At 33.3% G+C, this 16,560-nt stretch overlaps 1 protein-coding gene across 1 annotated transcript in view; it reads left to right on the forward strand.

Annotated features, from left to right (window-relative positions):
- The first annotated feature begins 4,191 nt into the window (after positions 1-4,191).
- The window catches only part of LOC125811776 (chlorophyll a-b binding protein 13, chloroplastic), a 69,079-nt gene continuing 56,710 nt past the window's right edge, over positions 4,192-16,560 (forward strand). The window contains exon 1 of the mRNA XM_049491317.1: positions 4,192-4,197. The gene's annotated coding sequence lies outside the window, so the exon portion shown is untranslated. The remainder of the gene's footprint in view (positions 4,198-16,560) is intronic.

Consider the following 16,560-nt stretch of genomic DNA (forward strand, 5'->3'; position numbering starts at 1 on the left):
CGGGTTGAAATTTGAATATAAAGTTGATAGAAAGCACTTCATTCATTAAAGTTAAATTTTCTGACATGAATTTAGATTAATCAGAGCTTAAAATGAATACTAAATATCAAATGTGAACCAAAATTCTTTTATATTGGGTTATGGTCAAGGATCTACTAGTCAAAATTGTTAGGTTATTTAAATAAAATTATCTTCAAACTCCAAAAAAGGTTTGAACATTTGTGTACTATGTAGTATAATGACAAAAGGATGATTAATTTTATACTATTTCTATTTGGATTACTCAAATGTAATTTGTTTTGACTATGTATGAGTCATATTTCCGTTCTAGTTTAGGTTTGAGAAAAAAAATTGTTCTAATTTTCTTGTTCAAATCTAAAAAAATATGACACATTTTTTTTTAGTAATAATTTGATTTTAAAATATTAATGTTATCCTTAATAGAATAATTTATAATCACATAGACATCTATGACTTGTTTTAACCACAAATTTCAAAAAAATAATTCTTTTAAATTTCATATTAAATTAAATAATATCATGTAAATTCGAATGGAAGAGGAAAAAAAAAAGAGATTAAACTACTCCTATTTGTTTAGCTCCATGCATGTTGGCAACTTGTTCAATCAAACCAAACGCAATTTCCTGCCATGTGCATAAGTTCTACGGGTTCACGTCAACTCAGTAATTTTTGTCCAAATCATTTTTATCTATTTATGTATATTTATAAAAATGTATCAAGTATCAATAAGTTTGATTACGAATTTAATTATTATTATAATATTAATTTGATATTAATTTATAAATTTTAAATTCCGAATTCGGTGGATCCCAAATTTATTTCTCAATTGCATTCTTTGACTTTATCTTTGGTCCTTGTTGACTGCTTCAATTTATTTAGACAGTCAACTCTTCTTTATAACATATTCACCTATCTCAAATCTTTTTAATTTCAAAGTACTAGTGCTCCTACTATAAATATATGTACATATAAATCACTTATCCTCAATTACAACTAACACCAACCACTCCTTTTCTTTCCTCATAACCATATTTCCAAGAATCCTAGATTGAATTCTTCGTTTTCGATATTTCTATATTTTGAGATAATTGCAAATGTGTGATTGACTTTCATATTTATTTGATTTCATAGTCAGATAAAGTTTAAGTATATCATTACGTTTATAAGTAGAATTTTAGCTTGAGTTTGTATCTAGAGTGATCTTCAAAATTTACTGTCTCGACTAATTCAAAAGTACAGAGAACATGTCAACAAACAGAAACGACAGGGATAAAGTGAAGGTGGTGATAATCAACACGGAGTATATCGAGACAGATGCAAGGAATTTCAAATCAATAGTTCAGAAACTAACAGGCAAGGATGCAGGATCAGTGGAGCCTGATCATGTGAAAATGTCAAAGTTTAAGTCTAATAATCCTAGTACTAATCTTGATAACTTATTGAAACTAGAGTTGCCTTCTTTGGACAGCCTATTTTGCCCTAACTATGGAGATTAAGTACATTTTTAGCGAGTTTGAGTTATATATATAGTTAATGTAAGAAATTTATACATCGTTGAGTATTGTTAGTGAAATCTATCTCTTAGTTTTGTTACTTAATTTAATTTATTTATGATAATTGTCGATTCAATCGTTTAAACTAAAAATAACCAATAAACATATAATATGTATGAAAAAAAAAGTTGAGTTTAAATTTGGTCAACCTTTGAAGGAACTTGGTCAGACTTCCAAATGTCCAGTGACTGACAGTACATAAAGTAGGAAACATCAAAATTGACTCTTGGTATAGAAAAAAATCTGTTGGAAGCGTTGTCTTCAGAATGAGTCCTGCAATACGTGATTTGAATAAAAATTATGTTGGGCATGTTTTCTTCAGAATGGGTCTGCCAGTTGGTGCTAAAGAAAGTCCAACAACGTGCAATATGTGGATTTGATTCATCCCTAGTAATGAGGGTCTCATCTGAGAAAGGCAAATGATAGGATAGCTCTATTTTATTTAAAGGAAAAAAATGACCGCTCCTTTTATAGCCAAACCTGTTAAACACACTATTTGAATAATTTTAATGTAAATATCGAACAATGAATAAAAAAAAACTATTATCATTACACATAATATAATATAATCAAACTTCACTATAATGACACAATTTGTCTGGATATAATTTTACTGTTACAGTGAGATATTGTTAATTATAAAGAATATATAATTTAACATAATACAAAAATTTAGACTATTAAATTAAAATATTATTATAGATGATAAATATTATAGAAACTGACCATACTAGCCTTGGCTGGACAAAAGAAAAGAATTGTTATAAATTATGATAGAGAGAGAAATGTGTTCAAACCTCCCAATTGATTAATGAATCTTGGCTGAGAAATTTGATAGTATGGTGGTAACTGTGGTTCCAAGATTGGAATGTTGTGTCTAATATATCTATGTAACGTAGAGGCGAATTCAAAATTTAAATTGATAAATGTCGAACGGATTATAAAAAAAAGTATAACAAACAAATTGAAATAGATGAAATATCAGGCTAATAGAAAGGGATAATCAACAACAATTTTGGAACCACAATCACCAACAAACTACCATCTTCTTCTTCTTGTGCTTCAACTTTGATTTGTGTAAATGCAATTTTGATTCCTTTTATTGAACACAAAAATGTTAGAGACACACTTTTAAAATAGAAAGTACAAAAAATATATATATAATTGTACTACTAGTGTACTATGACCCTTTGGAGTAGACAAGTTTTTAGAAAATTAATAAATCATTTTAAAAATGATTTTTTATGTTATTAACGGCGTTTGATTGGTGGATTAAGAATAATAATTCTTAGATTAAATAACTAACCTAATTAAGCACATGAAGAAAAAATAAATTCAAAAGGTTATTTTCCAAAAAAATCAAGTAAAAATTTCAAGGCATTGTAATTTCTTCTTGGTGACGTTGACGTACTACTAAGGTAAGGTCAATTTTTTTTTCTTGTTTGGTTACACACATTCATTGTACTACTACAAATGGTACTATCAAATATTATTAGTCAGAGACACCTAGTGTAGTACTAAGGGCTCCACTGAGTTACTTAGGGATAGGAGTAGATGTTCGGTTCTTCAGTTTTGTTATATCAAATTTTGATTTGGTTTTTTGTTTTTAAAAAAGTGTGAATTGAATATCGAGTTGAACTAGTTTGATTTGATCAGTTAGGTGTTTTTAAAACGTTTTTTTGGGTACGAAGAAAAGATAAAATGAGGATATCAAGTATAAGATATTTAAAAATTTAAGGCTTAAGTCATCCACGGCCCCTTAAAGTTGTCTGCATATTTCATTTAAACACCTTAACTAGGACTATTACCTATTGAACACTTAAATTGTTCAAAAAATGTACCTATTAAACACAAAATGCTAATATGGCAAAAGAAGTGTTTTTCACTCCCTATGAGCACGTGAAATTTTTTAAAATACTGTTTTATTTTTTATTTTTCCAAAAAAACTTACATTTTTTCTTCTTTAATTGACACTTGGCATTTAACTAAATTAAAATATTTTTTTTAAAAATAATTCTTAATTCAAAAAAGAAAGAGCAGCCCTACCCCCTTCAAGTCATCTTCTTCCCCAAATTTAAATTTTCAAAGACAACTAAAGAGTCTCCTTTTTTTTTCTTTTTTTCCTTTTCTATTTCTTTTCAATATTCATAAAAAAAAAAAAAAATTGAATCAAGTAACTGAATTTGCAAGAAAAATAACGAAAGTAGATTTTTGAACATTGGGATAAAAAAAGTAAGTCGACGTTCCATCTCCATTTTCGGTCACCTTCGAATAAATATTACCATTCCGAGAAAATTGTAAACTCACTAAACTTATCAGAAACACTATCAAATAATTCGCTAAATTAATTTAGGTCCTCTTGATTTCTCCTTACAATCGATTTCAAGATGATTAACCATTAACAAACTTCCTTTATTCATCACTCTTGTACCAACTCTTTGAATATCTTTCTCTATCACGTATTAGGAATGAAAAATAATTTTCGATAAATTAATTTGGGTCCTTTCGATTTTTCTTTGCAATCGATTTTCAGATGAGTAACCATTGACAAACTTCTTCAACACTATTGTATCAATCTCTTTGAATATCTTTCTCTCTCACATATTAGGAATACAAAATATATTTTTTTTTTTAAATCGAATCTGCAAGTAATTTGCGGTGAAGGTTTTTGTGGTTTGAGAAAAAAAATTGATGAGAAGAAGATAAGAAGATAAGAAGAAAGGGGGGTTGGGTAGGGTGGGGTTGAGTAAAATGGGTTGTCATTTCATATATATTTTTATTAAGAAATAGATATAAAATTTATTTGAAATAATTCTCATTCTTTTTAACATAAAAAAAAAATCTATAGTTGTTGGGGTCAAGTGACACATGTCATATTTTAAATAGTCATTTTTGTCACGTCATAGCAAGTGTATCACACACACTTTACCTTTTTTACTGATTATCAAAAAAGGTCTAATAGGAACAGGTTTTTTATAGATAAAAGTGTTCAATAGGTACTAGTCCTAGTTGAGGTGTCTAAGTAAATTATGCAGACAACTTTAAGGGGCCGCAAATGACTTAAGCCAAAGTTTAAAGTCATGTTAAGTGATGATGTATCTCGTCATTGAACACTTATTATGCTTAAAAGACTATATTTGTCTTTATCAAAAACATTGTGGCCTCCAACTACTTCCCAAGAAAAATAAGGATGAGAATGCCTTGGTTCGGTCCAATTTTTGATTTTCTGATAATTATGCCCACCCCTACTTACGGAATCTCAAATCTCTCACAATGCCAAAACTTCTTTATATGTCTAGGTTTGGTTGGAAAAAGTTATTCCGAGTTTTTTATATTTCATTTTTAATATGAGATAGAAGTACTATTATAATTTCAAATAAATTATTTTATACTTTTATCCCAATAAAAAATAAGATAAACTTATCATACAATTAATTCTAAAATTAATAATTTCTTATATACCTCATGCCAAACTAGCCCTAATTATATTTTCCATCCTATCTAATATTACAAAATTGATACCCCAAGCCCAATAATTAATAAGGATATATATATATATATACACACTTTTTACACACTTCATACTCATATGCAATGTGTGTCAAATACAAGTCAAATTTTTTTCTGTTGCAAATGGCAGTTATATTCAAGTACTTGGTTAAATTATATAATAGGAGTACATTTCTCATATTGATAACTCGATGGTTGAATTTTGTTTACTTTTTACTTAAGCATTCAAATTTGTTACTTACTTACAAAATCCCCTCTGTTTACTTTCCTCGGAAATAATTTGACTAAACGGATATAATTTTAGTTAAGTTTAAGTCTGAACCATATTCCTCGTGGATCGACCCCAACCTACAAGTTGAGTTCTTTACTTGATAACAATCGCTTATAATTCTTTAGAGAGGTGTAATTTGAGCGTATCAAAAACCAACTGGCTCCATTACTAAGGTCTTAACGGATGTCCATGAAAATTTTCGGCAAAAATATGGTCTGAATACAGGATCACCAAAAATTCATGGAATATAGCACATGAAAATCAGTAAAATCTGGATTTACCTCTTCTAGGGCTTGTTTGAACTTGAAAATAGGTTTGTTTGCCCGTCAGGACCAACTGACTCCATTACTAAGGTCCTATCGAACGTCCATGAAAAATTTCGGCAAAAAATGATTGGAATATTGGATCACCAAAAATCCATGAACTATGCACACAAAAATCGGTAAAATCTGGGTTTACTTGCTCTAGGCTCGTTTGAACTTGAAAATGGGTCCATTTGCCCGTCAGGACCAATTGCTCCATCACTAAGGTCTTAACAGACATCCATGAAAATTTTCGGCAAAAAAATGGCTGGAATATCGGATCACCAAAAATTCATGGACTATAGCACATGAAAATCGGTAAAATCTGGGTTTAATAGAGCCAGTTGGTCCCGAGGGGCAAACAAGTCCATTTTCAAGTTCAAACGATCCCCAAAGCAGGAAAAAACAGATTTTATTGATTTTCGTTTGCTATAGTCCATAGAATTTTTGGTGATTTAAGATTTTGGAACTTTTTTTTTGCCAAAAGTTTTCATGAACGTCCGTTACGACCTTGTTAATGTTGTCAGTTGGTCCCGAGGGAAAAACATGTCCTTTTTCAAGTTCAAATGAGTTCCAAAGCAGGGAAAACCAGATTTTCCCAATTTTCGTGTGCTATAGTCTACAGATTTTTGGTGATAGGATTTCAAAAAAATTTGCCAAAATTTTTCATGCACATTTGTTACGACCTTATTAATGGAGCCAGTTGGCCCTGAGCGGTAAACGGGCCCATTTTCAAGTTCAAACGATTCTCAAAGCAGGAAAAACCAGATTTTATCGATTTTCGTGTGTTATAGTCCACAGATTTTGGTGATAGGATTCCAGAATATTTTTTGCCAAAATTTTTCAAGGACGTCCATTACAACATTATTAATGGAGCTAATTGGTCCCGATGGGTAAACATGCCCATTTTTAAGTCCAAACGACCCCCAAAATAGGAAAAACCAGATTTTACCGATTTTTGTGTGCTATAGTCCACAAATTTTTGGTGATTCAGGATTTAAAAATTTTTTTTGGCCAGATTTTCATGGACGTCTGTTACGACCTTGTTAATGTCGTTAGTTGGTCCCGAGGGGAAAACATGCCCTTTTACAAGTTCAAACGAGCCCCAATGTACGAAAAACCAAATTTTACCAATTTTCGTGTGCTATAGTCCAATATTTTTGGTGATTGGATTACGAAATTTTTTTTGCCAAAATTTTTCATGGATGTTCATTACGACCTTATTAATGGAGCCAAATTGGTCTCGAGGGGTAACCGAGCACATTTTCAAGTTCAAACGAGCCACAAAGCAGGAAAACAATATTTTATCAATTTTCGTGTGCTATAGTCCACAAATTTTTGGTAATTCAGGATTTCGAAACTTTTTTTGCCGAAATTTTTCATGGTCGTCCGTTACGACCTTATTAAAGTCGTCAGTTAATCCCGAGGGGTAAGCATGCTCTTTTTCAAGTTCAAACAAGCCCAAAAGCAGGAAAAATAAGATTTTACCAATTTTCGTATGTTATTCACAGATTTCTGATGATTCGAGATTTCGGAACTTTCTTTGCCAAAAATTTTCATGGTCGTCCGTTACGACCTTATTAAAGTCGTCAGTTGATCCCGAGGGGTAAACATGCCCTTTTTCAAGTTCAAACGAGCCCAAAAAGCATGAAAACCCATATTTTACTAATTTTCCTATGCTTTAGTCCACAGATTTTTTGTGATAAGATTCCAAATTTTTTTTTGCCAACATTTATCATTGACGCCCGTTACGACCTTATTGATGGAGTCAATTGGTCCCGAGTGGCAAACGGGCCCAATTTCAAGTTCAAACAACCCCCAAAGTAGGAAAAACAAGAGTTTACCGATTTTCGTGTGTTATAGTCCACGAATTTTTGGTGATTCAAGCTTCCAGAACTGTTTTTGCGAAATTTTTCATGGACGTCTGTTCCGACCTTATTAATGTCGTTAGTTGGACCCAAGGGGCAAACATGCCCTTTTTAAAGTTCAAACGAGCTCTAAAGTAGGAAAAACTAGATTTTACTATTTTTCGTGTGGTAAAGTCCACAAAGTTTTGGTGATCGGATTTCAAATTTTTTATTGCTAAAATTTTTCATGGATGTCCGTTACGACATTATTAATGGAGTCTGTTGATCCCGAGCGGCATTAGGCCTATTTTCAAGTTCAAAAGAGCCCGAAAGCAGCAAAAAAACATATTTTACCGATTTTTATATGCTATTGTCCACAGATTTTTGGTGATTGAGGATTCCAGAACATTTTTTACAGAAAATTTTTCATTGACGTCTATTACGACCTTAGTAATACCGTCAATTGGTCCCGAGGGGCAAACAAACCCATTTTCAAATTCAAACGATCCCCAAAGTAGGAAAAACCAAATTTTACCAATTTTCGTGTGTTATAGTCCATAGATTTTTGATGATTCAAGATTTTGGAACTTTATTTTTGCCAAAATTTTCATGGACGTCCGTTATGACCTTGTTAATATCGTTAATTGGTCTCAAGGGGCAAACAAACACTTTTTAAAGTTTAAACTAACCCCAAAGCAAGAATAACTAGATTTTATTGATTTTCGTGTGCTAAAGTGCATGGACTTTTAGTGATCGAATTCCAAATTTTTTGGCCAAATTTTTTTTATCGACGTCTGTTACAACCTTATGAATGTAGTCAGTTGGTATCGAGGGGAAAACAGGGTCATTTTCTAGATCAAATGATTTCAAAGCAGGAAAAATCATATTTTAACGATTTTTGTGTGCTTTAGTCCACAGATTATTGTTGATTCAGGATTTCAAAACTTTTTTTGTGCCAAACGTTTTCATGGACTCCCGTTACAACCTTGTTAATGTCGTTAGTAGGTCCCGAGGGGCAACCATGCCCTTTTTCGAGTTCAAACGAGCCCCAAAGCAGGAAAAATCAGATTTTACAGATTTTCGTGCGTTATTATAGTCCACAGATTTTTGGTGATAGAATTCCAAAATTTTTATCGCTGAAATTTTTCATGGAGGTCCGTTACGACCTTATTAATGGAACAGTAGGTCCTGAGGTGTAAACAGATCCATTTTCAAGTTCAAACGGGCTCCGAAGCAGGAAAAACAAAATTTTATCAATTTTCGTGTGCTATGATCCATAGATTTTTGGTGATAGAATTTTGGAATTTTTATTAGCATAATATTTAATGGACGTTCATTACGACCTTATTGATAGAGTCAGTTGGTTCCGAGAGGAAAACATGCCTATTTTCAAGTTCAAACGAGTCTCAAAGTTGAAAAAACAAGATTTTATCAATTTTCGTGTGCTATAATTCACAAATTTTTGGTGATTTTGGATTTCAAAACTTTCTTTACCAAATTTTTTCATAGATATCTGTTACAACCTTATTAATGCCGTCAGTTCGTTCCGAGAAGAAAATAGACCCTTTTTAAGTTCAAACGATCCCGAAAGCATGACCAATTTTATTGATTTTCGTGTGCTATAGTCCACCGATTTTTGGTCGTACGATTCCATAATTTGTTTTGCCAAAAATTTTCACGGACGTCCGTTAAGATTTTATTAATGGAGCCAATTGGTCCAGAAAGGCACACAAGTTCATTTTCAAGTTCAAACGAGCACCAAAGCAGGAAAAACCAAATTTTATCTATTTTCATTTGCTATAGTCCACGAATTTTTGGTGATTCGGGATTTCAAAACTTTTTTTGCTGAAATTTTTTATGGACGTCCAATACGACCTTATTAATGTCGTTAGTTGGTCCCGATGGGTTAACATGCCTTTTTTCAAGTTCAAACAGGCCCAAAGTAGGAAAAATCAGATTTTTACCAATTTTCGTGTACTATAGTCCACAGATTTTTGGTGATATGATTCCAAATTTTTTCTTGCTAAAATTTTTCATTGACGTTCGTTACGACCTTATTAATGGAGTCAGTTGGTCCCGAGGGTGAACAGACCCATTTTCAAGTTCAAACAAGTCCAAAAGCAAAAAAAACTAGATTTTATCGATTTTCGTGTGCTATAGTCTCCGAATTTTTAGTGATTCAGGATTTCAGAACCTTTTTTGTTGAAATTTTTTATGGATGTCCGTTTCGACCTTATTAATGTCGTCAATTGGTCCCGAGGGGAAAACATTCCCTTTTTCAAGTTCAAACGAGCCCCAAAGCAAGAAAAACTAGATGTTAATGATTTTCTGTGTTCTATATACAATGAATTTTTGGTGAAAGGATTCTGAATTTTTTATAGACGTCCGTTACGACATTATTAATGGAGCTAGTTGGTCTCGAGGTGTAATCGGGCCCATTTTCAAGTTTAAATGAGCCCCAAAGTAGGAAAAATAGGTTTTACCAACTTTTCGTGTGCAATAGTCCACAGGTTTTTGGTGATTCGGGATACCAAAAGTTTTTTTACTAATATATTTTATGGACGTCCATTACGACCTTATTACTGTTGTCATTTGGTCACGAGGGGAAAACGTGACCTTTTTCAAGTTCAAACTAGATCCAAAGTAGGAAAAATCAAATTTACCAATTTACATGTGCTAGTTCACAGATTTTTGGTGATTCAAGATTTCAAATTTTTATTTTGCAAAATTTTTTCATAGACGTCTGTTATGACTTTATTAATGCCGTCAATTGGTCCCGAAGGGCAAACATGCCTTTTTGAAGTTCAAACGATCTCCAAAGCAGGATAAACCAAATTTTATCGATTTTCGTGTGATATAATTTACGAATTTTTGTTATTCAGGATTGCAGAACTTTTTTGCCGATACTTTTGATGGACGTCCATTACGACCTTTTTAATACTCTCATTTGGTCCCAAAGGGAAAACATGCCCTTTTTCAAGTTCAAACTAGTCTTAAAGAAAGAAAAATCATATTTTACTGATTTTCATTTGTTATATTCCACAGATATTTTGTGATAGGATTCAAAAAAAAAAATTTGCGAAATTTTTATGAATGTCCGTTACGACTTTATTAATGGAGTCAGTTGGTTCTGAGGGGAAAACGGGCCCATTTTCAAGTTCAAACGAGCCCTTAAGCAAGATAAAGCAGATTTTATCAAATTTCGTGTGCAATAGTCCACAATTTTTTGGTGATAGGATTCCAAAATCTTTTATGCCATAAATTTTCACAGACATCCGTTACAACCTTGCTAATGTCGTCAATTGGTCCTGAGGGGTAAACAAACCTTTTTTCAAGTTCAGACGATCCCCAAAGAAGGAAAAATCATGTTTTATCGATTTTCGTGTGATATAGTCCACAAATTTTTGGTGATAGATTTCCAAAAAAAATTGACTAAATTTTTTTTATGGACGTCCGTTACGAACTTATTAATAGAGTCAGTTGGTTTCGAGGGGTAAACGGTCCAATTTTCAAATTCAAACAAGCATCAAACAGGAAAACAAGATATTATCGATTATTGTGTGATATAATCCATAGATTTTTGGTAATAGGATTCCATATTTTTTTTGCAAAAATTTTTCATAGACGTCTGTTTTGACCATAATAAAGGATTCAGTTGGTCCTGAGGTGAAAACAAGCTCATTTTCAAGTTCAAACGAGCCCCAAAGTAGGAAACATCAGATTTTACTAATTTTCGTGTACTATAGTCCACAATTTTTTGATGATTCGGGATTCCTGAACTTTTTTAGCCAAAAATTTTCATGAACGTTCGTTATTACCTTAGCAATGCCGCCAGGTCATCCCGAAGTGCAAAAAAACCTTTTTTCAAGATCAAATGAGCTCTAAAGCAGGAAAAACCAGATTTTACCAATTTTCGTATGCTTATAGTCCATGTATTTTTGGTGATATGAATCCAGAATTTTTTTTCCAAATCTTTCATCGACGTTCATTACGACCTCATTAATGGAGATAGTTGGTCCCGAGGGGTAGACGGGCCCATTCTCAATTTCTAACGAGCTCCATTATAGGAAAACCATATTTTACTAATTTTCGTATGCTAATCCACAAATTTTTGGTGATTCGTGATTCAAAAACTTTTTCTGCAATAATTTTTCATAAACGACTCTTACGACCTTATTAATGCTGCCAGTTGTTCCCGAGGGGTAAACAAGGAAAACCAAGATTTCACCAATTTTCATGTGCTATAGTCCATGAATTTTTGGTGATAGAATTTTGGAATTGTTTTTGCAAATAAAATTCATGGACGTCTGTTACGACCTTATTATAAGATTCAGTTGGTCCCGATGGGTAAACTGTCCCAAAGTCACGATAAAACGAGCCCCAAATTTGGAAAATTCATATTTTTACAAATTTTCGTGTGCTAGTCCACCAATTTTTGATAATTTGGGATTCCGTTATTTTTTTTGTCAAAAATTTTCATGGACGTCTGTTACGACCATATTAATGTTGTTAGTAGATCCTAAGGGGAAAACAGACCCTTTTCAAGTTCAAACGAGTCCTAAAGTAGGAAAAATCAGATTTTATCAATTTTCGTATGTTATATTCCACTGATTTTTGGTGATAGGATTCTGTAATTTTATTAGCCAAATTTTTTTAGTGGACGGTCGTTTTTACCTTATTAATGGAGCCAGATGGTCCCGAGGGGTAAACATGCCTATTTTGAAGTTCAAACCTAAATTTTATCGATATTCGAGTGAAAGTCCTCAAATTTTTCGTGGTTCGAGATTTAGGAACTTTTTTTGCCAAAATTTTTTATGGACGTCCGTGGCGACCTTATTATTGCCATCAGATGGTCCCGAGGGCAAATATGAAATTTTTCAAGTTCAAACGAGTCCAAAAGAAGAAAAAACCAAAATTTACCAATTTTCGTATGCTATAGTCTGTGGAGTTTGGGTAATAGAATTCTAAAAAAAAATTTGACGAAATTTTTTATAGACGTTCGTTACGACCTTATTAATGGAGCCAGTTAGTCCCAAAGGGAAAACAACCTCATTTTCAAGTTCAAACGAGCCCAAAAGTAGGAAAAATCTTATTTTAACAATTTTCGTGTGCTATAATCCACATATATTTGGTGATTCGGAATTTCGAAACTTCTTTTGCCGAAATTTTTTATGGACGTCTATTACGACCTTATTAATGTCTTCAGTAGGTCTAGAGGGGCAAACATGCCCTTTTTCAAGTTCAAACGAGCCTCAAAGTAGGAAAAACCAGATTTTATCAATTTTCATGTGTTATTGTCCACGTATTTTTGGTGATAGAATTGCAGATTTTTTGTACCGAATGTTTTCATTGATGTCCGTTACGACCTTGTTAATGGAGTCGATTGGTCCTGAGGGTCTAATAGGACTATTTTCAAGTTTAAACGAGCACCAATGAAGGAAAATTATATTTTACCAATTTTCATGTGTTATACTCTATAAATTTTTGATGATTTAAGATTCTAAAACTCTTTTACCGAAATTTTTTATAGACGTCTGTTACGAGCTTGATAATGTCGTTAGTTTTTCTCGAGGGGCAATCAAGCTCTTTTTCATGTTTAAACAAGCCCCAAAGCTGGAAAAACCAGATTTTACCCATTTTTGTGTGCATTAGTCCACAATTTTTTTGTGATAGAATTCTAGAATATTTTTTGCCGAAAATTTTTCATGGACATCCATTACGACCTTATTAATGGAGTCAAATGTCCCTGATGGGCAAACAAGCCCATTTTCAAGTTCGAACGAGTCCCAAAGCAAAAATAACGAGATTTTGTTGATTTTTGGGTGCTATAGTCCATGAATTTTTGATGATTTGGAATTTCAAAACTTTTTTTGCTGAAATTTTTGATGGACATCCATTATGACCTTATTAATGCCGTCAGTTATTCCCGAAAAGCAAAAATGTCTTTTTTCAAATTCAAACCAACCCCAAAGCAAACTAAATTACATTTTACCAAATTTAATGTGCTATAGTCTATAGATTTTTGGTAATAGAATTCCAGAATTTTTTCGCTGAAATTTTTCATGGACGTTCGTTACGACCTGATTAATGTCGTTTGTTGGTACCGAGGGGGAAAAAGTCATTTTTACAAGTTCAAACGAGCCGCATAGCAAGCAAAACTAGCTTTTACCAATTTTCGTGTGCTATAGTCCACAGATTTTTGGTGATAAGATTCCAAATTTTTTTTTGCCGTAATTTTTCATGGACGTTCGTTATGACCTTATTAATGGAGCCAGTTTGTCCCGAGGGAAAACAGACTCATTTTCAAGTTCAAACGACTCCAAAGCAGGAAAAACCAGATTTTACTAATTTTTGTATGCTATAGTAAAATAATTTTTAGCGATAAGATTCCAGATTTTTTGTTGTCGAAATGTTTTATGGACGTCAGTTACGACCTTAGTAATGGAGCTAGTTAGTCCCGAGGGGTTAACGGGACTATTTTCAAGTTCAAACGAGCCCAAAACAGGAAAAACCAGATTTTACTGATTTTTTCATATGCTATAGTACACAAATTTTTGGTGATCCGAGATTCTAGAACTCTCTTTGCCAAAAAATTTCATAGACGTCCGTTACGACCTTATTAATGTCGTCAGTTGGTCCCGAGGGCAAACATACCCTTTTTCAAATTCAAACGAGCCCCAAAGCAGAAAAACGCAGATTTAATCAATTTTGGTGCTATAATCCACAGATTTTTAGTGAGAGGATTCCGTAACTTTTTTTGCCGAAATTTTTCATGGGCGTTCGCTATGACCTTATGAATGCAGCCAGATGGTCCCGAGAGGCAAACATGCCCATTTATTAGTTTAAACGATCCCCAGAGCAGGTTAACAAGCAAATTTTATCAATTTTCGTGTGCTACAGTCCACTGATTTTTGGTGATTCGAGATTTCAGAGCTTCTTTTGCAAAACTTATTCATGGATGTCCGTTACGACCTTATTAGTGATGTCAGTTGCCCCAAGTCCCTTTTTAAGTTCAAACGAGCCTCAAAGCAGGAACAATCAGATTTTACTAATTTTTGTGTGCTATATATAGTCCACAAATTTTTGGCGATTCGTTATTGCAGAACCTTTTTTGCCAAAATTTTTCATGAATGACCGCTACACCCTTATTAATGCCGTCAGTTGGTTCCGAGGGGACAAACATGCCCTTTTTCAAGTTCAAACGAGCCTCAAAGAAGGAAAAACCAAATTTTACTAATTTTCGTGTATAATTCACATATTTTTGGTGATAGGTTTCCAAAAAAATATTTGCCGAAAGTTTTCATGGATGTCCGTTACGAACTTATTTATGGAGCCAGATGGTCCCGAGGGGAAAACGGATCCATTTTCAAGTTTAAACGAGCCCCAAAACATGAAAAACTAGATTTTATAGATTTTCATGTGCTATATCCACGAATTTTTGGTGATTCGGGATTCCAAAACTTTTTTTGCTGAACTATTTCATAGATATCTATTACAACCTTATGAATGTCGTCAGTTGGTCCGGAAGGGGAAACACGCCCTTTTTCAAGTTCAAACGAGATCCAAAGAAGGAAAACTCAGATTTAATCAATTTTTGTGTGCTATAGTCTATAGATTTTCGGTGATTCTGGATTCCAAAAACTTTTTTTGCTGAAATTTTTTACAATGCCGTCAGTTGATCTCGAGTAGCAAACAAGCCCTTTTTCAAGTTTAAAAGGGACCAACTAAGGTCTTAACGGCGTCCATGAAAATTTTTGGCAAAAAACCGAACGAAATTCTGGATCACAAAAAATTCATGGACTATAGCACACAAAAATTAGTAAAATCTGGATTTACTTGTTCTGGGGATAGTTTGAACTTGAAAATGGTCCCGTTTACCCGTCGGGACTAACTGGCTCCACCACTAAGGTCTTAACGGGCGTCAATGAAAATTTTTGGCAAAAAATTGGTCGAAATCCCAGATAACCAAAAATCCATGCACTATAGCACACAAAAATTAATAAAATTTGGATTCACCTGCTCTAGGGCTCGTTTGAACTTGAAAATGAGTTTGTTTACCCATTGAGACCAACTGGCTCCATTAGGGTCTTAACAAATGTTCATGAAAAATTTCGGCAAAAAAATACCCAAAATCCCAGATCACCCAAAATTCATGGACTATAGCACATAAAAATCGATAAAATCTGGGTGTACCTTCTCTGGGGCACGTTTGAACTTGAAGATGAGCCTGTTTGCCTGTCGTGACCAACTGGCTCTATTACTAAGGTCTTAACAAACGTCTATGAAAAATTTTGGTAAAAAAATGGTCGGAATCCCGAATCACCCAAAATCAATGGACTATAACACACAAAAATTGGTAAAATCTGGGTTTACATGCTCTAGGGCTCGTTCGAACTTGAAAATGGTCTCGTTTGCCCGTTGGGACCAACTAACTCTATTACTAAGGTCTTAACGGACGTCCATTAAAAATTTTGGCAAAAAAATTGCTGAAATCCCAGATCACCAAAAAATTCGTAGACTATATAACACACAAAAAAACGATAAAATTTGGGTTTACCTGCTAGGGGCTCGTTTGAACTTGAAAATGGATCCGTTTTCCCGTCGGGACCAACTAGCTCCATTACTAAGGTTGTAACGGAAGTCCATAAAACATTTCGACAATAAAAATGGCCGAAATCCTGGATTACCAAAAATCCATTGACTATACCACACAAAAATTGATAAATTATGATTGCTCTGGGGCTCGTTGGAACTTGAAAAAGAGCATGGTTGCCCGTTGAGACCAACTGACTCCATTACTAAGGTCTTAACGGATGTCCATGAAAAATTTCGACAAAAAAAAAGCCGAAATCCCGGATCACCAAAAATTCATGGACTATAACATAGGAAAATTGGTAAAATCTGGATTTACTTGCTCTGAGGCTCGTTTGAACTTGAAAATGATTATGTTTGCCCGTCAGAACCAATTGGCTCCATTATTAAGGTCTTAAAGGACGTCCATAAAAAAATTTGGCAAAAAATAGCCGAAATACAGGCTAAAAATCCATGGACTAAAA

This window comes from Solanum verrucosum, unplaced genomic scaffold (genome assembly GCF_900185275.1).
Source record: "Solanum verrucosum unplaced genomic scaffold, falcon-dt-bn FXZP01000238.1, whole genome shotgun sequence".
NCBI lineage: Eukaryota > Viridiplantae > Streptophyta > Magnoliopsida > Solanales > Solanaceae > Solanum > Solanum verrucosum.